Consider the following 22,558-nt stretch of genomic DNA (forward strand, 5'->3'; position numbering starts at 1 on the left):
GAATCAAGGCACTAGTCCACATGGTCCAAGTATTCAAGTCACTAAATCCTTAAAAGGTGAGTGTCCTATCAAATCAAAGGATAGTAATTACCTACAAAAATTTACCCTTTTTAGATGATATAAATCTATCTAGAGAGGGCCACAGAATTTAAAGGAAAGAGAGCCATTGTGTTTTCAAACTACAATTACCACAGGAAGTCACTCCATTACTCAGATCCCTGACCTACTTAGTAGTCATCTGCCACAGACTAACCCCTTCTGGTCTCCTATCTGAGGAGAACGGGCTTCTGGTTGCAGGTGGGCAAAGAAGTCGGTGAGAAGGAGGGGTGCCAAACAGATGCAACACAAGTGATCTGTCTAACCCCCTGTGGAAGCTAGGACAGAGTGCATAGTGTATGATGCTGCAGAGATAGAGACACAATCCAACAAAGACATTATTTTGCTACTTGTTTTTAAAAGTAGGAGCAGCCTGTGTTGTGAACCGGATTGTTTTATCTTTGTTGAAAGGTGTTGCAGTAAATCTCCAACCCAAATAAGCCCGGGCAATGAAAACACAACACAGTTAATATGAATACAGGCTGTGTGCCTAGATTGGGCAGATCTACCACTGCACTATCATCTTCCCCATAGAAGAGACCCCTTAGAACTTGTGGTTTCTCCAGGCCAGGTGCTCTTCCTCCTTCTCTTCCTCCTCTTCCTCCTCCTCCTCCTCTTCAGTCCTCTTTCTCTCCTTTTCTCCCAAAACCTTCAGCTCCATCTTCCCCTCTTTTTTTCCACCCAATCACCAGCTCTAGTCTTTATTTGTAAATTAAGGTGGGAAGCAGGTTTACAGGAAATCACCTGAGTGCTGACTCAGTCCTTGTTCCAAGCCTCTCACTGGAGAACAGAATTAACACCAAATACAATTAGCCCCAGGGCTATCCACAACAGACAGGGTGATTAGAACCAGAAAGACAGTAGTGAGTATTAACTAAGAAACAGTGGGTTCATTGTAAGCCAGGTGTAGTAAAGTAATAAAGTTTGTGCACTGTGTAGTTAGAGCCGATTTTTATGCCCAGAAGTCTGGTTGTAGTCCAGAGGTTGACTTGGTCAGCATCTCTGGTCTCAATGTTCTGTAAAAAATTATTTTTCAATGTTACGTAAAAAATTATTTTTCATCTCTTCTGATTGATTAATTAAGAGCTGAACAACCAAAACCAATTAGCTGGGCAGAAGACAAGAATTGGGCAGGAATCTGAACCTGGTCGCAGGTCCTAAAGAGAGCAGAGAAGTAGTTATGAAGAGACCATGTGGATAGACCAGAGATGTCAGGAAGGGAACAGCCATAAGAACACATGCATGGACCAGGGTGAGCCAGAGCAAACCTCAGATTGCAGGTAATAGGCAGCCATACAGAGTTAGAATAGCTCAGAGCCTGCTCAGCTTAGTGCCAACAGCTTGTTAATACAAATACCATGTTCTATGTCATTCACTCGGGAGCCAAAACTGGCTGAAGTGTGTTAAAGAAACACCATGCCGTTACTTGGGAACAGAGGGGGAGTAAGAAAACCCCCTAAGAAGTCCTTCTACACTCTTTTAAAACCAAAGAAAACATTCTGAGTGAGAAGTAAAGGAACCTGAAATTTCTTGTCAGGCAGCCCATGTATTACCATTAAAATAAGCACAAGAGATAGCAGTGGTGTGCTCAGTGGCTTACATACAGAAATTTTGTGATCATGAATTGATCTGTGATACAGAAATCATACATTGTTCATTTTTGTATTGTGTTATATGTGTCTGGTATTTAAGTGTATTTAATACTTGAAGTTGCATAGGTGTTCTTTGTAAGAACTTCAGTTTACATGAACAAATATAGCATACAAGGAAATGATTGTCATAAAGAAACAAACTTAGTTGCTTTCCTACTAGAGAATAAAGATAATAATTGTTGCTCGATGAATTGCTTGAATCTGGAACATTTTCCTAACGCTGAAATCCTGAATTAGGTTGGGAGAATGAATCGCAGTTCAGTTTCTACCTGTGGTGGTGGCCGCCTCTCTATGCAGGAGTTAAGGTCCCTGGACCTCAATAAGCCAGGCCTTCATACCCCTCAAACGTAAGTGCCTCCCCCTGTGGTTCTCAGCTGCCTACTTTACTGTCTAGAGCAAAAAAGTGCCAGGAATGGTTAGTACAAAAGTGTAAGTGATGTCTTGGTGAATCCTACCTCTTCCCAGTAGTACTGGATTCGAGTGGGGAGGGGGAGGCACAATGAAATCTAAATGGACATGATGCTGTGTTTTACCTCGTTGTCTCTCCAATTCCCAAGTCAGATTCTTTACTGGGCATGCTATAAAATGATTGTCAATGCTTGCTTTCCTCTTTTTCCTTTGTCACTACCAGTTTAAGTAGGCACCGTGGTATAACTCATAAGTTAATAAGATGTTTCCAATTACTAAAGGTAGTAATAAAATTGAAGCAGATTTATTTGTTTTGATGATAATTTGATGATAGTTTAGGGGCAGGTGTCCAGGTGAACTTGCTACATAGCTTGGTGTGGTCACACACACATACACACACACACACACACACCTACAATTCCAGTATTCAAAAGACTCTAGGAAGAAGATGGCTCAATGTGAGTTTAAGGCCAGTGTGGCTATATAGTAAGTTCCCCCAGCTTGTATAGTTCACAGAACAACCAACCAACGAATTTCTTATGGTAAACATCAGTTTTTCACTCTGAGGTTGCTCTTCCAGTTAACAGAGGGCTATCTCTAACCCTATATCCTATAAAGTCTACACATAAGCTAGCTACTTAATAAGCCATTCTTAAATCACTTGTATTGATATAGTATTAGGCTCCTCTACTTTTTTGTTTGTTTTGTTTTTTCAAGACAGGGTTTCTCTGGCTGTCCTGGAACTCACTTTGTAGACCAGGTTGGCCTCGAACTCAGAAAAATGCCTGCCTCTGCCTCCCAAGTGCTGGGATTAAAAATGTGCACCACCACCGCCTTGCGAGGCTCCACTACTTTTAGAAATGTCAACTATTTACATATTTTCCTTCTGGATACTTGAAGCACTTTTTTTTTAACTATGGCACATTGCTTACACCAAAAAAGATTTTGTGCATTAAATTGTACTTAAAAGCAAAAATGTTACCATTGCCATTTTTCCTCATAGTTTAGAAAATAAGGCTTAAATGGCTATACCTAGTTCTGCGCTGAAAGAAAAATTTTGAGTCTGAGGCTAACCCAAAATACATAGTGAGTCCTAGGACATCCTGGAATACAGACTAAGACCCTATCTCAAAATTTTAAAGATTAAACTTTAAAAGAAAGAAATTCAAACAAAGCTGTCAACCAATAATTAGGTACTTCTTATATTTTTATTCATATATAAAGTTTTTATCCATATATATATACATATATATATATGAATTTTTTAAACCTACTTTAGGGTTTTGTTTTGTTTTTTTAGATTTACTTATTTTATGTATGTGAGTGCACTGTCAGTGTCCTCGGATACACCAGAAGAGGGCATCCCATCCCATTACAGATTGTTTTGAGCCTCCACGTGGTTGCTGGGATTTGAACTCAGGACCTCTGGAAGAGCAGTCAGTGCTCTTAACTGCTTGAGCTTTTCTCTAGCACCACATAAATAAATTTTAAGATAAAAAAGCATAGATTAAAATTTTTAACATTTTAAAATTATACTATCTTGCAGCTCATCCGAATGATAACAGCTACCAAAAACTTAAATGATTTCAAAAAATTTTGTGGGTAGTGGAATAGTGGGAAAGAGGAATTAACTCTAACATATTTCAAAATTTACTTAAACTAGTAGTTTTACATTTGTTTTAAAGAGCTTTCTGTTTTTCTTTAAAGCACAGAAAGATCAACCTTTGGAAAGCTGAGTACACACAAACTGATATCTGAAGGAAAAGTCCCAATATTTGGGAAAAGGTAATGAGGTTTTTAAATTATATTTAAAGAGTAGATTCTTACAGACATTCCTTTATTCACTTAGAGCTCAGTAATAATGATGGGTTGTAAGGGGCTTTCAAGCAGGACATATGATCCAGTTTTCCTGTGTCAGTTGGTCAAAATCCTAGGTGATGCCTTCTTTACATGATGCTAGTGGTGAAAAGATTCTGTTATTATAAGGTGATGGTCAAGTCTACTGTGTTCTGTATCTAGTTCTCAGAATCCGGTGGATAAAGAAGAGCCATCTTCTATTGCAACATTTGAGTTTCAACTCTTTCACACTATGAAGGCTAAGAGTGACTTCAGAGAGCTTTTGTTTTATAGTCTATGTCTGCCAGTATTGATTATATTAGAAATTGAACTCAGAAAATGTCATATAAACTCAACTTTAAATCATTATAATCTCACATAGTTACAAAAATAAAATGCTTTTAATGTTTAAAAACCTTTCTGGGCCAGCAAGATGGCTCAGCAGGTTAAGTTATTCAGCTCCAAGTCTAAGAATCTGCTTTAAACTCCCAGTTCTACAAGGTAGAAGAGAAACTCCTACAGGCTGTCCTCTTCTCTCTCTCTCTCTCTTTCTCTCTCTCTCTGTCTCTCTCTCTCTCACACACACACACACATGTATGGCACACACACACTTTTATAGACACACTGCACACAGATTAAAAACATCCTTTTTAAGGTAGATAATTGAAGTATCTCTTTGTAGAGCAGTTCTAAGGATTGATGGATAGAGATAGATATTTACAGAATCTAATATTTAGTGAGTTTTCACAAAGGCCAAATGTTTTAAGTCCTTTGCATATGTTAACTCTTAATATTCCTGGACAATGTTTTCACTAGAATAGTGGCAAGGGAGTAGAAGTACAGGAGCAGCTATGGGTCAGTAGACATGGGAGTGCTTAGGTCAGTGAGCAGACTCCACAGAAGACCCGTGCACTGGAAGCATACCTTCAACGATAATGAGTGGTGGTGGCACAAAGAAATTAGTTTGGTTTGGTTTGGTTTGGCATTTGTGATGCTGAGGATTGAGCATGGAGGACTGTGTGTGCCAAACAAACCACTGAGCTGTGTCCCCAGTCCCAGAGCATGTTTTGTTTCCATCTCGTTCTATGCCTGAAACAAGCTCCTGTGACCTCATGGGTATGTTATGTTACCTTGAAATAATATAAACTTTTTAGAATATACTTCTAGGACTAGTGGACATGAATCCAGGAATAGTCAACTTGGTATATTTTCCAGTTCTGAAAAAAATCAAGGACCCAAGACCAGTTAATGACAAAGCATTCATTCAGCAGTGTATTTCACAACTCTATGAGGTATTCAATAATTTAAATTGTCTGAATTGAGTGTTTTTATATCCAATATGTTTTTCTAGTCCAAAACTTTCAATGCTTCATAAAGATGTTTGTAGTTTCTTACAGAAAATGGTTATGTAGATAGTGTATCCATAAAGTCTCTACAAGCTCCATCTACTAAAGATTTCCTAAAGATCTTCGCCTTTCTTTATGGCTTTCTGTGCCCATCATATGAATTTCCTGATACAAAATGTGAAGAAGAGGTCCCAAGAATTTTTAAAGAACTTGGGTATGTTTTCCATTAGTCTAGAGACCTTACCAAGTCACAGAGAAGAAACAAATGAAGACTTGTAATAAGTTTGTGAATAGTTTGGATTAGTTTGAAGATGAGCAGTATTTGTAGAATAAATTGAAGAGAAAGGAAAATTAATAGATACTATAATATACCATTTTCTTTGTCCACCACTGCTTGGTAAAATGTAGGTGTCATGGAACTAAAGTGCTCAGTGGTTTAGAGTGCTGGTTGATCTTTCAGAGGATTCAGGTTAGGGTGCCACATGGTGGCTCACAATCATATATAACGATTCATCTTCTGGCCTCCACATACATATGTTATACATGCATGCAGCCAAAACATCGATATACACAAAATTACAAGTGTATAAGTACACATATATTTATGTAATATGTATTGTAAGATATATAGAGATATTAGACTACTTGATACATAAAATCTGTGGGCTTGAAACACATGAGTGTGTGGCTTAAGTCTTGGCAATGATGGACAGGAAGCCCCAAAACATGGGTTCAGCATCTACCCAGCCTCTAATAAGCAAGGGCTTTCTTGGTGGGTTGTGACATGCTAGAAGGTACTATATGGCAAGAAAGAACAAGTGTATCAAAGAGATTACATTTTTGACAAAGTCACTCCGTGACTAGCCCATTAATACAGAAGTGGATTCATTCATGTGGTCTGTGACAGTCACCTCCCGAAGGTCTCATCTCAGTATCTTTAATATATAACTGGAGACTAAGTTCCCAACATGAATTCTGCAGAATAAACCTTCAGACCATAGCAGTACAATATTACAGAAATTTGTGGAATAGATCATAAGACTCAAACAATGAGAAATATGAAGTATAGCCTGGTATGGTCATGCAAGCCTTTAATCCCAGCACTCTGACACCGGAGGCAAGTAGATCTCTGAGTTCGAAGCTACCCTAGTCCTCATGGTGAATACTAGGCTAGCCAAAGCTTCTCGGTGAGATCCTGTCTCAAAAAAACACGAATAAGGGGTAGCCTGGTTACCACAGTTTTTTGTTTTTGTTTTTGTTTTTTAAAGATTTATTTATTATTTTATGTAAGTACACTGCAGCTGTCTTCAGACACACCAGAAGAGGGCATCAGATCTCATTACAGATGGTTGTAAGCCACCATGTGGTTGCTGGGATTTGAACTCAGGACCTATAGAAGAGCAGTCAGTGCTCTTAACCACTGAGCCATCTCTCCAGCCCCACCAAAGTTCGTAGTAACAAAACCATAACAGTAAGGTCTTGATGGTGAAAACAGTGACGCCATCTTAATTTGGTTTTCTGATACCTGGGTAAAACACAGAACAAAACATTGAGTTTATGTGGTTTACATATTCCTATTACATCAGTCACTGAGTAAAGTGAGAGCAGTAACTCACACAGGAACCATGGAGGGAAACTACTTACTGGCTGCTTCTCTATGGCTTGCTCAGTTTGCTTTTTCCTACAACCCAGCACCACCTGCCCAAGAGCGGTATGGCCCACAGTGGACTAAGCCCTCTCCCATCAGTCATCAGTTAAGAAGGTGCTCCACAGACATGCCCATGGCCCAACCTAACAGAGGCAATTCCTTTATTGACATTCCATCTTTCCAAATTGCCACACCCACTCCAGTAGTGACTGTGACAGGCCCAAAAGCTTGGATGTAGTCCTGAGGTGAAAAGTTCATGGAAACTTAGTCTCCTGAAACCGTGGCATCCTGTAATAATGAGTGCTCCAAATCTGTCCTTTCTTTAGTCGGTGAGCGGATCTGTGTGCTTTCCTCCAATATTGTTTTATTGTAAGTGCCTCTAAGAATTATTTTGACATATATCTAAATTAGATTAGCCTCAACCAGTGTTTCAATGTCCTAGGCAGTCCTTGAGCCGACTCTGGGCTTGAAATTCAATAAGAATGTTACCTATTCAGTAACATCCAGAATTAACTCTAGTATTGTAAGAAAGACAGTGAAAGAAATCAGGCATTGCAATTTACTTGAATAGAGCTAGTAATCTCAGGGCTAGTCTACATGGTAAATACTTAGGGCAATAGCCGAGTCACTCCATACACAGGAATTTACAATGGCCTAGGAAGAAGGAAGGTTGTGGTTTTAGGAGGAACTGGAGTATTGTATTATTCATGAAAGGGTTAGTAGTATGGAACTCCCCTGGTGCATGTTTTTTACTAGGTCCAGAGGAATAGCATAAGTAGGTATATACTAAGGGACCCCTGGTGGTGGGTTTAACAATAGACTAGTATTGCATCAGACCTTTCACCTGGCTCCTGTGAATAGCTGACTTTACATAGGGCTGATTTTATCTCAATTGTCAACATTACCTGGTTCCTGTCAGTCTTTTTGTATGCATTTTTTGTTTTGTGTCAGATAACTTCAATGTACCTTGGATGACCTTAATGTATCACTTAACTTCCTTGTCTCCTTCTGTAATATAAGTCTGATGCTCGCTTTGACAAATTACATTCAGATACAACACTCCCTTGTGTTCCTGTCTGTCACTTTTTGCCAACTCCCTGCCCACCTATACCGGGACCCTGATTCTCCTGTGGATTGAGGAGCCAACTGAGGCCAGTCCGAGGCACCAAATAACTCTAGTTTGTGTCTGATTGACAAAACTAAGCAGCACAGAGATAAAGTTAAAAAACATTTTATACACACACACATAGTCTAAGTACAGACCAAATGTGGCACCATACATACTCCTATGATCCCAACACTTGGAGAAACTGAGGAAGAAGGGCTATGCTATGGACTATAGTGTGAAACCATCTCCAAAAACAAAACAGGAAGAAGAAACACAGGGAGGAAACTAGATTTAGTGACAGATAATTACAAATGTGTAATAGTACACTGAATTTAAGAACATAAGAGTATTTTAGGAGATGCCTACTATACGTGGTTGTTAAACACTGCAATGGAAGGAATTGTAAGTGCACAGTAATCTATGGAATTGAATAAATTCACAAAATCCTAGATGAGTAAACCCACCAGAATAGATTCAAATACCTTCACTACAAGCTAGGACTACGCAGTGTATGTGCAGCTTTAAAATGTAACTTCTAGTATAGCTGGTATGCTTCCTAATGTGATGGCACCTTTTTATTCCTGGTTTCTCATAGGTTTCCCTTCCTACTGTCCAAGAGCTCCATGTATGCAGTGGGAGCCCCTCACACGTGGTCTCACATCGAGGCTGCCTTGGTGTGGCTCATAGACTGCATCAAGGTATTTAGCCGATAGTTTTTTTTTAAAGATTTATTTATTATTATATATAAGTACAAGTGCTGGGATTAAAGGTGTGCGCCACCACTGCCAAGCTACATTATGTATGTATGTATGTATGTATGTATGTATGTATGTATGTACGTACATATGTGTGTGTATATATATATATATAATTATTATATTTTTTTACTGTATATGAGTTCACTGTTGCTGTCTTCATACACACCAGAAGAGGGCATCGGATCCCATTACAGATGGTTGTGAGCCACCATGTGGTTGCTGGGATTTGAACTCAGGACCTCTGGAAGAGCAGTCAGTGCTCTTAACCACTGAGCCATCTAGCCAGCCCTACATAATATATTTTTTTAAACTTAAGCTTTCAGAAAAAAATAGGAAATAATTTTGTCCAAATGTCAAACAATACTAACAATTACTAGAATTACTTTGAGTCATGGCTTTTATCAGATTGTGAAAAATTTTCAAAACAGCAACACATCTAATGCTTCAGCTGAAAGTTTTAAAGATTCAAAGAAGTCTCAGGAAAAGCCCAACATCTGCTGAGCCTACTCACAGATGTCACAGAGAGAACTGAGTTTAGAGGTGGCTCAGTTGAGAAGTAAATACACTTCAACAATTTGTATATAATGGTTATGCCTTGGGCCAAATATATTTATGTTGTATCTCCACCTTTCCTAAATACGAACCACCTGACTTGTATCCTCTCTCTATGTAAGTCACTGAAAGAAGTGTCTCACTCCGTGAGTATCAATTATGACATCTTTCTTACTTGGGCTTTCCTTTTATTGCCTTTTATTATTATGTGCATACAAGGAAATGGTGATCATACATGTGCATACAGGGTATATACCACAGTGCTCTAGGGTAGAGGTTGGAGGACAACTTTCCAGAGTTGATTTTGTCCTTCCACCTCAGGGGTACTAGGGATGGGACCCAGATTGTCAAGCTTAGCAGTAAGTCCCTTAACCTGAGGGGTCATCTCACTAGCCCCAGGTAAAGGTTTTATTTTTGTTTTTTATGAAAGAGGGTCTCATATTCCAAGGTAGCCTTGGCTTCCTTATTTAGACCTTGAGCTCCTCATCCTACCTACAAGTGCTGGAATTACTAGTGAGCCACCACATCTGGCTCTTGTTGCTGCTTGTGAGACAGTAGTTCAGGCTGACCTCGGACTCCAAATCCGCTAGCCTCAGTTGCCTATGTGCTGGGATTACAGGGATGAGCCAGTATATCCAATTGTGGGCTGGAGAGGGTAAGCACGTGAAAGCACAGAGTCTGAGTTCAAATTCTGAGCACCCACATCGAAAATCTGGGCATAGGCACATGTGCCTGTAACCCCAACTTTGGGGAGTGGGTGAAGGCAGATCCTAGGAGCTTCCTGGCAAGCCAGCCTACCCCAGAGGAGAAGCTTCAGGATCAGGGAGAAACTCTTGAGAGAACACAGCAGATGTCCTCCTCTGGCCTGTTCATATACAACGCCCTCCCTTCCATACAAGATAGAAAGTATGTGCAACATAGTAACCCTGCTTCACACGCTGTCATTTGTGTCTTTAGGACAGATAATAATATTTATATCAGATGTGGATACCTGTCCTGCTGCCTCTAACTGCTCAGGATCATCCTTCCCAGTTTTGGGGTATGGGAAGGTGAGGGAGTTATAGGATAAAAGAATATGTCACTCCAGTCCAGATGGTCAACTTTTTTGGTGAGATTTGGTTAAGGAGTCATCACTTTAATTTCTCTTTATATTAAACAAGCAAAATTAGCAGAGACACATTTTCCCATTTCATTTAGTTGGATGAAACCCAAGGAAGGAATGAGGAATGAGGAGTGCCTGGAGGCACTGACCTGTAATCCCAGCTACTCAGGAGGTTGAGACAGGAGGTTTAAAGGTTCAAGGCAAATTGAGACCTTTAGAGACCCTGTCTGGAAGTACTTGGGAGGCAGAGGTAGGCAGAGATCTGAGTTCAAGACCAGCCTTGTTTACATAGTGGGTTTCAGGCCACATGAGTGAGCAACACAGTGAGACCCAGTCTCAAAACTCAACCAACTAACAAAGTAACAACAAATAGCAGCAACAATGAAACAAGAGGACATGGCAGCACATGAAGGTAGAGACAGGAGGGATAGATGTGCAAGACCAGCCTCTGGGAGGCTGGAGAGATGACTCAGTGGTTAAGAGCACTGACTGTTCTTCCAGAGGAGTGAGTTCAATCTCCACCACTCACATGGTGGCTCACAACCTTATGTAACCCCAGTCTCACATACAAATAATAAAGCTTAAAAAAAAAAACCAACCAGCTGCTACATAGCTGTCTAAGGCCAAACTGAGCTAGAGAAAGGACCCAAGGAGCTGAAGGAGTTTGCAGCTCCATACTACATATGTAGGAGAGGATGGCCTAGTCTGTCATCAATGGGAGGAGAGGCCCTTGGTCCTGTGAAGATTCTATGACCCACTATAGTGTGGGTTGAGAAACAGTGGGAGGGGAGCAGGGATAGAGAGTTTTTGGAGGGGAAACCAGGAAAGGGGATAACATTTGAAATGTAAATAAAGAAAATATCTATCTAGAGACTGCCATATCCAGGGATCCATCCCATAATCAGCCTCCAAACGCTGACACCATTGCATATACTAGCAAGATTTTGCTGACAGGACCCTGATATAGCTGTCTCTAGTGAGACTACGCCGGGGCCTAGCAAACACATAAGTGGATGCTCACAGTCAGCTATTGGATGGATCACAGGGCCCCCAATGGAAGAGCTAGAGAAAGTACCCAAGGAGCTAAAGGGATCTGCAACCCTATAGGTGGAACAACAATATGAACTAACCAGTACCCCGGAGCTCTTGACTCTAGCTGCATATGTATCAAAAGATGGCCTAGTCGGCCATCACTGGAAAGAGAGGCCCATTGGACTTGCAAACTTTATATGCCCCAGTACAGGGGAACGCCAGGGCCAAAAAGTGGGAGCGGGTGGGTAGGGGAGTGGGGGGGAGGGTATGGGGGACTTTTGGGATAGCATTGGAAATGTAAATGAGGAAAATACCTAATTAAAAAAATCTAATAAAAAATAAAATTAAATTAAAAAGGTCAAAAAAATGAAAGTAAAAGAAAAATCAAGAAAGTAATCTTTCAACAAACGCAAAAGAAGACAACCACACAAACATAATTCCACCTCTAACAACAAAAATAATAAGGAGAATAAGGAGCATCACTTTTCCTTAATTTCTCTTAACATCAATGGACTCAACTCCCCAATAAAAAGACATAGACTAACAGACTGGATACGTAATCAGGACCCAGCATTTTGCTGTGTAAAGGAAATGCACCTCAGTGACAAAGACAGACACTACCTCAGGGTGAAGGGCTGGAAAACAGTTTCCCAAGCAAATGGTCCCAAGAAACAAGCTGGAGTAGCCATTCTAATAACGAACAAAATTGACTCAATAGAAACAGATGTATAAATTTGGGGTCACAGAATGCATAGAAACAAACACTTATCTAGGACTAATTGGCTCTTCTGGGTCTTTTGTTGTTCTGTATCAAATTGAGGATTTTCTTTCTATTTATGTGAAAAATGAGATGAGGATATTGATTGTGATTTCATTGAATCAGTAAATTGTTTTGGTAGAAAGATCTTTTTTTACAATGTTAATTCTACCAAGCTGTATGCTTGGGAGGTCTTGAAATTCTAGTATTTTAATTAATCTCTTTCTTCATACATTTAAACTTTTCATTGTAGAGGTATTTTTTAAAATCTCTTTTGTTTTATGTATTCTAAATATTTTATTTTATTTGAGAAACTGGGAACAGGAGCATGTCCATGATCTCTTTCTCAGCAGGCTTGTCACTCATATGTATTAAGTCTTTTAAGTTTTGTAAGTCAGTTATGTATCATAACACTTTGCTGAAATTATTGATAATTTCTACAATTTTCTAGTCAAATTTTGGGAACATTGGGTATAAGATAACATAATCTTCAATAAAAAATAATTTGACTTAATATTTCCCCATTTATATCCCTTCTCTTGCCTTATTGTTCCAGCTACTGCTTCAATCACATTATGGATGAGCGGTAGGTAGAGTGGACAGTCCTCTCCCATTCTTGATTTTAATGGGGCTTATTATTGGTTTTATTCATTTAGGATGATATTGGCCATGAGTTTGTTATATATAATCTTTATTATGTTGGAATATGTTTCCAACAGTCCTACTTGTTCTAGGACTTTTATTAAGAATGCATGTTGAATCTTATTAAAGACTTTTTCTTTTCTTTTTTTTTCTTTTTTTTCTTTTTTTTTCTTTTTTTTTTCTTTTTTTGCTTCCATTGAGATGATCATATGATTCTTTTATTTTTTGTCTAGGTATTTAGTTTATTACAGTTATTTCTTATATATGTTAAACATAAAATTTAAAAATTTTTAAAAGAAAAAGAAAAATACAGTCAAGGAACTTCATAGTAACATCAACAGATGAGACAAAATATGTCATTTGTTGGGTATATTCTTGGCAAAAGAATATTGTACATAAAATGTCACATAATTATTTGTCTTAAAAATCATTATTGTGTACATGTTTAGTGAGTGTTTTAGTGTGACACAGTTGCACCATGATACATGGATGGAAGTTAGTCGGGCAGTTTGGGGAAATTGGTTCCCTTCTTCTACTATAGGTTCAATAGAGCAAACTTGAATTATCATGTTTATATAGCAAAGCATTCTCACGAGCTGAGCCAATTGCTGGCTCAATGACCTAGCAAAGGCTGGCTGTCACAGTATGGATTGTGACTTTTTAATATTTTCTAAAAACTGAAGTCTTTATCTATGGACACTTGGAGATACTCTTGTTTGATTTTCTGCAGGTGTGACTGGTATGTTTCTCTGTGTTTCAGTGAGTCATGACAGTTTGGAAGTTCATGGCTGTTGGTATGGTTCAACGGTAGACTTTTAAAAAGTTTACTTTTCTTTTTGTTTTTTTCTTTTTAATTATGTGTCCATGTGTATGCCTATGTGTAGATATGTTCATATGAGTGCTGGTATGTAATGAGGCTAGAGGAGTTTACAAGCAATTGTGATTCAAAGTACAAAGGTGGACATTGGGATCCAAAGTCAGATCCTCGGAAGGGCTCTTAATTGCAGAGCCATTCTTCCAGCCCCAACGTAATAGAGTTCTTGCTGATTGAGTGCAAGGCTTGTTTGATCCCAACCGCCACTAAATATCAGAAAACAAAGTATCGGGTCTGGAGATGCTACTTATATGATTCATTTGGAATTTTCTTCCACTTGCTGTTTTTCTCATTTTAACATTTTTGATGTTTTTATATTTTAATTTCAATCTCCTGTATAGACATTTATTGTTCTTTTTCTACTATATTTCAGTTCACTCATTTTATTATTGTTATTGTTTTCCTACTTAAAAACTCCCTTCAATTTATCTTCCAAAATTTCTCTTGTACTTTTCATTTTTCTTAGCATATTACACTTTTAATAATCCTTTAAAGTCCACAGAATACTCTTTATTTATATCTTGTTCTGGTTTTATGAATAAAAGATCTCCTTAGATTGTATAGAAGATTTCAGTCTACAAAAAGAAAAACCCTCTTCATGAACTAATTTCTTTTCTTTCAACAGTTGGAGTACTTCTGTCTCTGCTGTGTCACTTGAGTGACTGACAGCATTGACTATCTCTTGTTTTTTTGTCTTTCTATTCTTTTGTAGTTTTTCTTTTGTTTAGTTTTGGTACTGGGATGTGATTTTTATTTAGTATTCAGAATTAAATAAAAGTGAAATGGTTCCACCCACAGAGATAGCTTAGTGGCTAGGAGTACCTTTCTCTCTCACAGAGGACCTGGGTTCAATTCCCAGTACTCACACAGCTACTCACAAATGTCTGTAACTCCAGGTTCCATGAGATCATTATGCCAGTGGCACATTTAATGCACATGATACACATACATGCGTGCAGGCAAAACACTCATATACATAAAATAAAAATACTTAAAATCCTCTAAAAAGCCAGCCGTGGTGGTGCACGCCTTTAATCCTAGCACTCGGGAGGCAGAGGCAGGCAGATTTCTGAGTTCGAGGCCAGCCTGGTTTACAAAGTGAGTTCCAGGACAGCCAGAGGCTATACAGAGAAACCCTGTCTCAAAAAAAAAAAAAATCCTCTAAACAAACCTCAAAATGGTAAAAAAAAAAAAAAAATTTACTAATTAAATTTGTTTTCTGGTAATTTTATACATATTTGTGTATATGTGTCTATCTATCTATCTATCTATCTATCTATCTATCTATCTATCTATCTATCAAACTGTGCTTATTCTCACTCCCCCATCCTCTTTTACTCCCAATCCCACCTCTGCTACACCACCCATTTCTAAGGATCCACTTCCCACATTTATGCTTTTTTGTTTTGGTTTATGATTCTTTGATTCTAACCAGGGCTGCCTGTGTGTCATGGGTTTAGAACTATTCACTGCTTCACCATTTAGTACACAATTGAAAGTAATGGCTTTTCCTTCCCCAGAACCTATCAGTTGCCATAGTTCATCTGGAAGGGGTAGGGCCACATGGATCCCTTACCGTTCCATGATTGGCTGTTGACAGGTCCAATCTTGTTGAGGCCTAGTATAGGTGACTGAATCTGTTCTGAGATCAGGTTTTCAAGGACTACATCATGTCCTGCAGACAGCATTTCTCATCTTTTCTCCCTATCTTTAAAGTCTTACATTCTTACTGCTATTTCTTCTGCAGTGTTCCCTAGAGCAAGATGGAATTGATATAAATGTTCTGTTTAGGGCTGATCTCTAAATAGCCATTTATTCTGGGCATCTTGAATAGCCATTTTATTTTATTTTTTTTAAGAAACCTTATTTATTTATTTATTTATTTATTTATTTATTTATTATATGTAAGTACACTGTAGCTGTCTTCAGACACACCAGAAGAGGGCGTCAGATCTCGTTACAGATGGTTGTGAGCCACCATGTGGTTGCTGGGATTTGAACTCCGGACCTTTGGAAGAGCAGTCGGGTGCTCTTACCCACTGAGCCATCTCACCAGCCCTTGAATAGCCATTTTAAAGGGCCGAGAGTCAGCACAGAACATAACCAGACAGCAAATTTTCAGTACAAAGGAGATTTGTTACCCCAAAGGGACAAATGGATGGGTGAGGTGCCTTGGATCAGACAAAAAAAGCAAAAGGTGTTTTTGCAGATGTGGTTTTTAAGGCAAAAAGGGGAAGGCTATGGTAAGTTGGTAAGTCCTGACTATACATGTTAGCCAGTATAGCCAAATAATGACCTGGGTGTTTTGATAGCTGGACCTTGGAGTTTTAGTCAGACATAAGGAAGTGGCCAAATAAGGGAGCAGACCTTGGTGACTTAGGAATGTAATCTAGTGGTTTAGCAAGAGAGAGGGAAGTAGGGGAGATAAGCCCTGCCAGTACGATGTTTACAGTACTAGGGCCTATATTTGCCATACTTGGGCCTGCTAGCACCCTTCAGCCATAAGTCTCTGCATTCATTACAGTTCACTACAAAGGAAGAGAATAGCATTTGTCTGAGTATAAATATAAAAATTTAGACTTCAATTTTTAACTACACAGTACAGAAATTTTTCCCAAAATATTTTATTATCATCATCTTTTGAGGATTTTATAGATGAGTACATATTTTTTATTTATTATGTATACCCCTTCCTCTCCTCCTAACTTCTCCAGGGTCCCTACCTCCACCCCCACTCAAATTCAGAATCCCTTCTATAATTATTATTTTTGTATACTGATTTTACACTACTGATTTCATTTAGTGCATGAGTTTAGGGCTGTCCACTTAGGATTGGGAAACTTAACGGAGCCTTGTCTCTTGAGAAAACATACTCTCCTTTCTTCAGTAGCCACTAACTTCCTGTAGCTCTTCACCTGGGGATGGAACCTTGTGAAATGTTTCCCCATCCGCATTGGAATGTCAGCTGGTGTGACCTTATATAAACAAGCTAACATATTATATAGATATTTTTACTTGATTTCTAGATATCAGAAATATAAAGGTAAATTTTTTATAAGTGGGGCTGCCTGCATTTACTAAAAGAAATGGCAAAACCACAATAATCACTGCTGGGGATCTATAGGCGTTGATGCTTCAAATCCAGCTGAGAACTTCGCTACCCTCTCAGCTTTCTTTCTGACTGTTCTGAGATCTTCTCATCAGCACTGCCATTGATTGCCCAGAACTGGATGTTGTATGGCCACACGAGACAAGAAACCATTCTCAAACTTTGTAATCAAATATCTACTCACACCCACATAGAGAATAGCTACTTGCTCTTCAGTAGCCATGGGACAGCAATGTCCTGGCTCCATCAGCTTGATCAGATGAACATGATGACTCACAAGGAACAGAACCAAATTGGGAAAAGCACTAATATCATAACAATGAGCCAGCTCCATCTTCATGGGACCTACACCTGATTCATAGCCCTAGTTTGGAAGGCAGTTCTGACAGGTCATAGTCAAACCAGCATTAACAGCACTTGTCTAGAATGTGTGAGGTCCTAGGTTCAATTTCAACCCTTTAAATAAACTTTCTCATGACCTATAGTATGAAATCTAAAAACTCTGTTCAGTGGGCTTTTACCAACAATTTGTGTTTCTGGTGGGGCTGGAGAGATGACTCGGTGGTTAAGAGCACTGACTATTCTTTTGAAGGTCCTGAGTTCAAATCCCAGCAACCACATGGTGGCTCACAACCATCCGTAATGAGATCTGATGCCCTCTTCTGGGGTGTCTAAAGACAGATACATTGTACTTACATATAATAAATAAATAAATCTTTTAAAAAAAAGAAAAAAAATTGTGTTTCTGTTCCTTCCAAAACAGAGTGAAGTGACCAAGGTGACTCCACTTTGTCCTGATCTTATCCTGACTTTAATTTGTGCCTGCTCAGGTGCTAACCATCTTAAACAGTCACAACTACCTTAGGGACATATTTGGGACTTTCCATGACCCAAATGTATAAACAAGAACAACTAATGTGTTCTGTCAAAATAAATGCTATAAAGTTCCCCTGACCTATACCTAAAAATAATAGTATTGCTGGGTATGGGAGTAACTCTAGCTGAGATTCCTAGTAGTGGGATATGGAGCCTGAAGTGGCCACCTCCTGTAGTCAGGCAAGACTCTCAGTGATAAAGACACCAAGTGACCCACAAAACCTTCCACCCAAAATGTGTCCTGCCTACAAGACATTCAGGGACAAAGATAGAGGTGAGACTGATGGAATGGCCAACCAATGACTGGCCCAACTTGAGACCCAACCCAGTCCCCGACACTGTTAATAATACTGTTTTGCTTATAGACCTACCATAACTGTCCTCTGAGAGGCTCCACCAGAAGCCAATGGAAACAGATACAGAGACTCACAGTCAAACATTAGACAGAGCTCTAGAGTCTTGTGAAAGAAGAGGGGGAAAGATTGAGGAAAAAGAGTTGAGGGAAGGATTGAGGGACCCAAAGGAGATAGAGTCTCCACAAGAAGACTAATAGAGTCAACTAACCTGAACCCTTGAGGGCTCCTGGAGACTAAACCACCAACCAAAGAACAAGCATGGGCCTAAGCATAGACCTAAGGCCCCTGCACATATGTAACAGATGTGTAGCTTGGTCTTCATATAGGTTCACCAACAACTGGAGTGGAGGCTGTCCCTGACTCTGTTGCCTGTCTATGGATTCCATTACCTTAGCCGGGCTTCCTGTCAGGTCTCAGGAGAAGAGGATGTACCTAGTTTTTCAGAGACTAAACATGGCAGGGTAGGTTGATACCTGGAGGGAGGTATCCCCTTCTCAGAGGAGAAATGGAGGGGACCTAGGAGGAAGGGCTATAGGGGGACGAGAAGTGGGCTGAAGATGTAAAATTAATAAATTAATTAATGAAAAACTAATTTAATTATATCTGCTAATCACATTTATGAACTATCCTCATAACAACATTTAGATTGGTATTTGACTGAAAAACTGGATGTTACAAGCTTGGCCAGGTTGATATGTAAAATAAATTACAATTCCCAATAGTGGCTTTTTGTTTGTTTTGTTTTTGAGCTAGAGATTGAACCCAAAAGCCCCAAGCATGCCTGACAAGCACTTTAGCATGAGCTTCATCCCCAGACCTCCCATAGTGATTTCTGCTTTCATTATCACTATGGCTTGGATCTTGAATGCCCCATACCCACCACAAAAGACTCCTAAGATCAAGATTTGCTTGATGGAATACCAATGGCCTTACTGGGAGTTGGAGGATCTTTAAGAAACAGAACCTAGTGGGAGGTCCTTGTGTTGAGGGATCCACAGGGATAGTGGGACTTCCATCTTTTCCTCTTTCTTTCTGTTATGTCTCAGTCACAAAGCGAGTGGCCTTATTTACCATGTGCTTCTGCCACAGAAACAAAGGAGCCAACCATGGACTGAATTCTCCAAAACTGTGAGCCAGAATAAGGCCCTGTCTCCAGCGCCTGTCAGGACGACAGAAAGCTTACTAACAATTATAATTAGCAGGTAGCATAGCTCCTATGATCATCCAATTCAAAATAAGACAGTTTTGTCTAAACTATGACCTTAGCTCTCAGCCTGCTCCAAATCATGAGGAAATAATCCTTTAAGTTGAATTTACATGAAAACTATTTATGCTTGATTAAACCCTGCCTAAAATCAGCAGTCACATATATAACAACACTAGGGAAAATAAAAGTAGTGGTTTATGGGTAATATTCTGAAAAGTTATTTATAGTTAAGATTTACTAGCCAAATTAATAATTAAATAGATCTTATTGCAAAAGGGACAGAGCTAAAATAAATAGGAATGGAACTATTTGAAACTTTTTAATATACAAATTCATGGAGCTTTTATTTAACTGAACAGTTATTATAATAATTAACAACCTGATAATCTTCAAGTCCCATGGAGCACATGACCTCTAAATCTGAGACTACTGACAGAAATAGCCTAGCAATTCAGCCCACATGGGAGGAAATAAGGCAATCAATGAAATGGTGTGGGAGAACATGGGCAGGAAAGAGAATCTCGGATTTGTTTTGGATTATTTCTTTAGAGAAGAATGGAATTTTTTGTAGCCATTGACTTAAATATGCAAAACTATGTTTTCATTCTTTTATAACTGACTTTAAATGTCTGCTCTGAGCTTCTAATGCCATCTGATTATAGAAAGTTTAATTAAATAATTTCTAGTAACCTCAGTGAAGTTAACAACTCAGTATCCTGCTTTGGCCAGTTAATTGGGGTGCCAGAGGGCTTTGAGAGTGCCAGCATTTCAGCAACTGTGGTATCTAGCTTTTGATGGTTTTCCATTTTTTCCAGAAACATCCATGGAGATGTTATTCATCGTGTTGGGTTGTTAGTAGTGAATACCTGTCTGCCCTCTTTATCCCAGCTAGTTTGTCTCTTTCAAATGGTCTATAGACTACTTTCCTTTCATCATGACAGGGGGGGACACTTCTACTGTATCAGTTACTCTCAGTCAATCGTGTGCAACTTCTCTTAAGAAACCTCTAACACAGTCCTCTGGGACCACGAGAGAGGGAGCCTCAGGCTTTCTGTCTAAACATCCTGTGCCTCAAAGGCATTGGCTGCTGGCAAGAGGAACTTCTGTGCAAAGTTTAGGCCTTACTGAAAAAGAAGGAGGTAACACAGCCATAGCCTCTCAAGAGTACATGATAGGAGTAAGAGTGGAGGGACATCAGGATGCCAGAATCTTATAGCTCAGAAATGTGTTTACCAACTGAGAAGCTCACAAGGCTTTCAATGTCTAACATTTTTAGAGTCTCGCTATATATTAGGTGGGATTAATTTGGTCATTGACCACATGAAGGAATTTGATGGCCAATCCTTTCCTGTTCCTATAGGAAAGAAAAGCAGATCATTTCACTCAAAGTTTCAACCTGCTATTCACATTTAGTCTTTCTGACACAGACAGTCCCGGTCCCAAAACTACTTAGGGATCTATCATGGTCACCTTATTAATAAATTCAGGCTTTGTCTGAGTGGCTCACCATAAATAATGCATGTGTTCATCACTGAGTAAATTACAAAGGTTTAAGAGCTCTATCCCAAGAGCCTGAAGACCAGACAAATTATTTTTCAGAATCTTATTGTGTAATGTAGGCTAATACATACATCATAGTGAAACCTATTATTTTATATGACAACTAAAAATCAATTAGAAAGATAACTAGCATAAAGAAAAGGAAACTTTTGAACTTTTAAAATCAGCATCATGAAACTCTTGTAGACTGCTTTATTGTATTCCCCCTAGGTCTTATTTTACCAACCAAGCTATTTCTAATTCATGGTCTCAGAACTGGTACTGACCAGTATTAAGGTATGGAATTACTACCTATTAAAACTTAATGGAAAATATCAAGCAGTGATTTATTATTCCATATGTGATTTTTTAAAACTATCATTTCTCCTTTGAAGTATCCAAAAACTTCTCAATCACTTAAAGATAAAACCTCTCTCGGTATTTTTTCCCACTTTTCTCAGAAGTGGAAAGAACCTGATTTCCTGCTCTTTGATTGTTAAGAAGGACATGAAATTTGTCTTTAGTGTCACAGGTGTAGAGAGAAGCCGTAAGTCCTTAATTTGTAAGAAAACTGTCCTAGGAACCTGAACCAGCCATCTTCTGTAACCAGGCAAGACCTCAAGTGAAGGGATTGGAACACTAACCCAGCTACAAAAACCTTTGGCCTACAGCCTGCACAGTGTTCTGGGACCAGAGCCTAACAGATCATCATCAAAGAGGCCAGAGAGACTTCATCTGGCTACTCATGGGAGCAGATGCAGAGTCCCAAAGCCAAACATTAGGCAGAGCACAGGGAGTCCTTTGGAGGATGGAGAAGAAAGAGAGGAAGAACCAGAGGGTTCAGAGACAACACAAGAGCATGGGCTACACATTCAAGTGACTAGAACTCATGGAGGCTCACAGAGATCAGGGAGCCTTCAGGGGTCTGTCCTAGGTCCTCTGCATATATGTTATGGCTAAATAGCTTGATGTTCTTGTGGTGATTTTAGCAGTGGGAACAAGGGCTGCCCCTGACCCTTTTGCCTACTTGTAGAACTCTTTTCTTCCTATTTTGTTGCTTTGTCCAACCTTGATGTGATGGTACGTACCTTGTCTTCTTGTAGCTTGTTATGTGGTTTTTGGTTGATGTTTTCTCGGGGTAGGGTGTTGGACTAGTTGATCTGGAGAAGAGGAGAGGTTGGAGGAAAAGACTGGGGGAAGGGAGGGAGGAGAAACTGCGGTCGTATGTAATAGATGAGAGAAAATAGAAATTAATTAATGTATACTAATTGTACGTATTAATAGATGTCAGTATGACAGTTCCATGAATATATAAATCATTGTTTTGGTTGTACCCACTTTCCCAACTCCCTTCACCTAATCTCTTCCTCTAAGGTCTCCCTACTCTTTTCTGGCAGCCCATTACTTTCATATGGTCTTTTTCTCTTTTTCAAATTTCCCATATGAGAGAAAACATGCAATATGTGTCTTCCTGCCTCTACCTTATTTCACTTGTATATGCACACGTGCACACACACACACACACACACACACACACACACACACACACACACACAATGTCTTTCCCTGGTGCTGAGGATCCAGGACTTGCAAAGCACTTTACTTACCACTGAGCTGCAGCCCCAGCCCTTTAGACAAATCTACTGGACTGGATCTACTC

The 22,558-nt window shown here is 39.2% G+C and overlaps 1 long non-coding RNA gene across 1 annotated transcript in view; it reads right to left on the minus strand.

The window, feature by feature from the left end:
* Window positions 1-22,558, minus strand: part of Gm15614 (predicted gene 15614) — a 76,203-nt gene that overhangs the window by 41,486 nt on the left and 12,159 nt on the right. The gene's annotated exons all lie outside the window — the stretch shown is intronic.

The sequence above is a fragment of the Mus musculus genome, chromosome 5 (assembly GCF_000001635.26).
Source record: "Mus musculus strain C57BL/6J chromosome 5, GRCm38.p6 C57BL/6J".
NCBI lineage: Eukaryota > Metazoa > Chordata > Mammalia > Rodentia > Muridae > Mus > Mus musculus.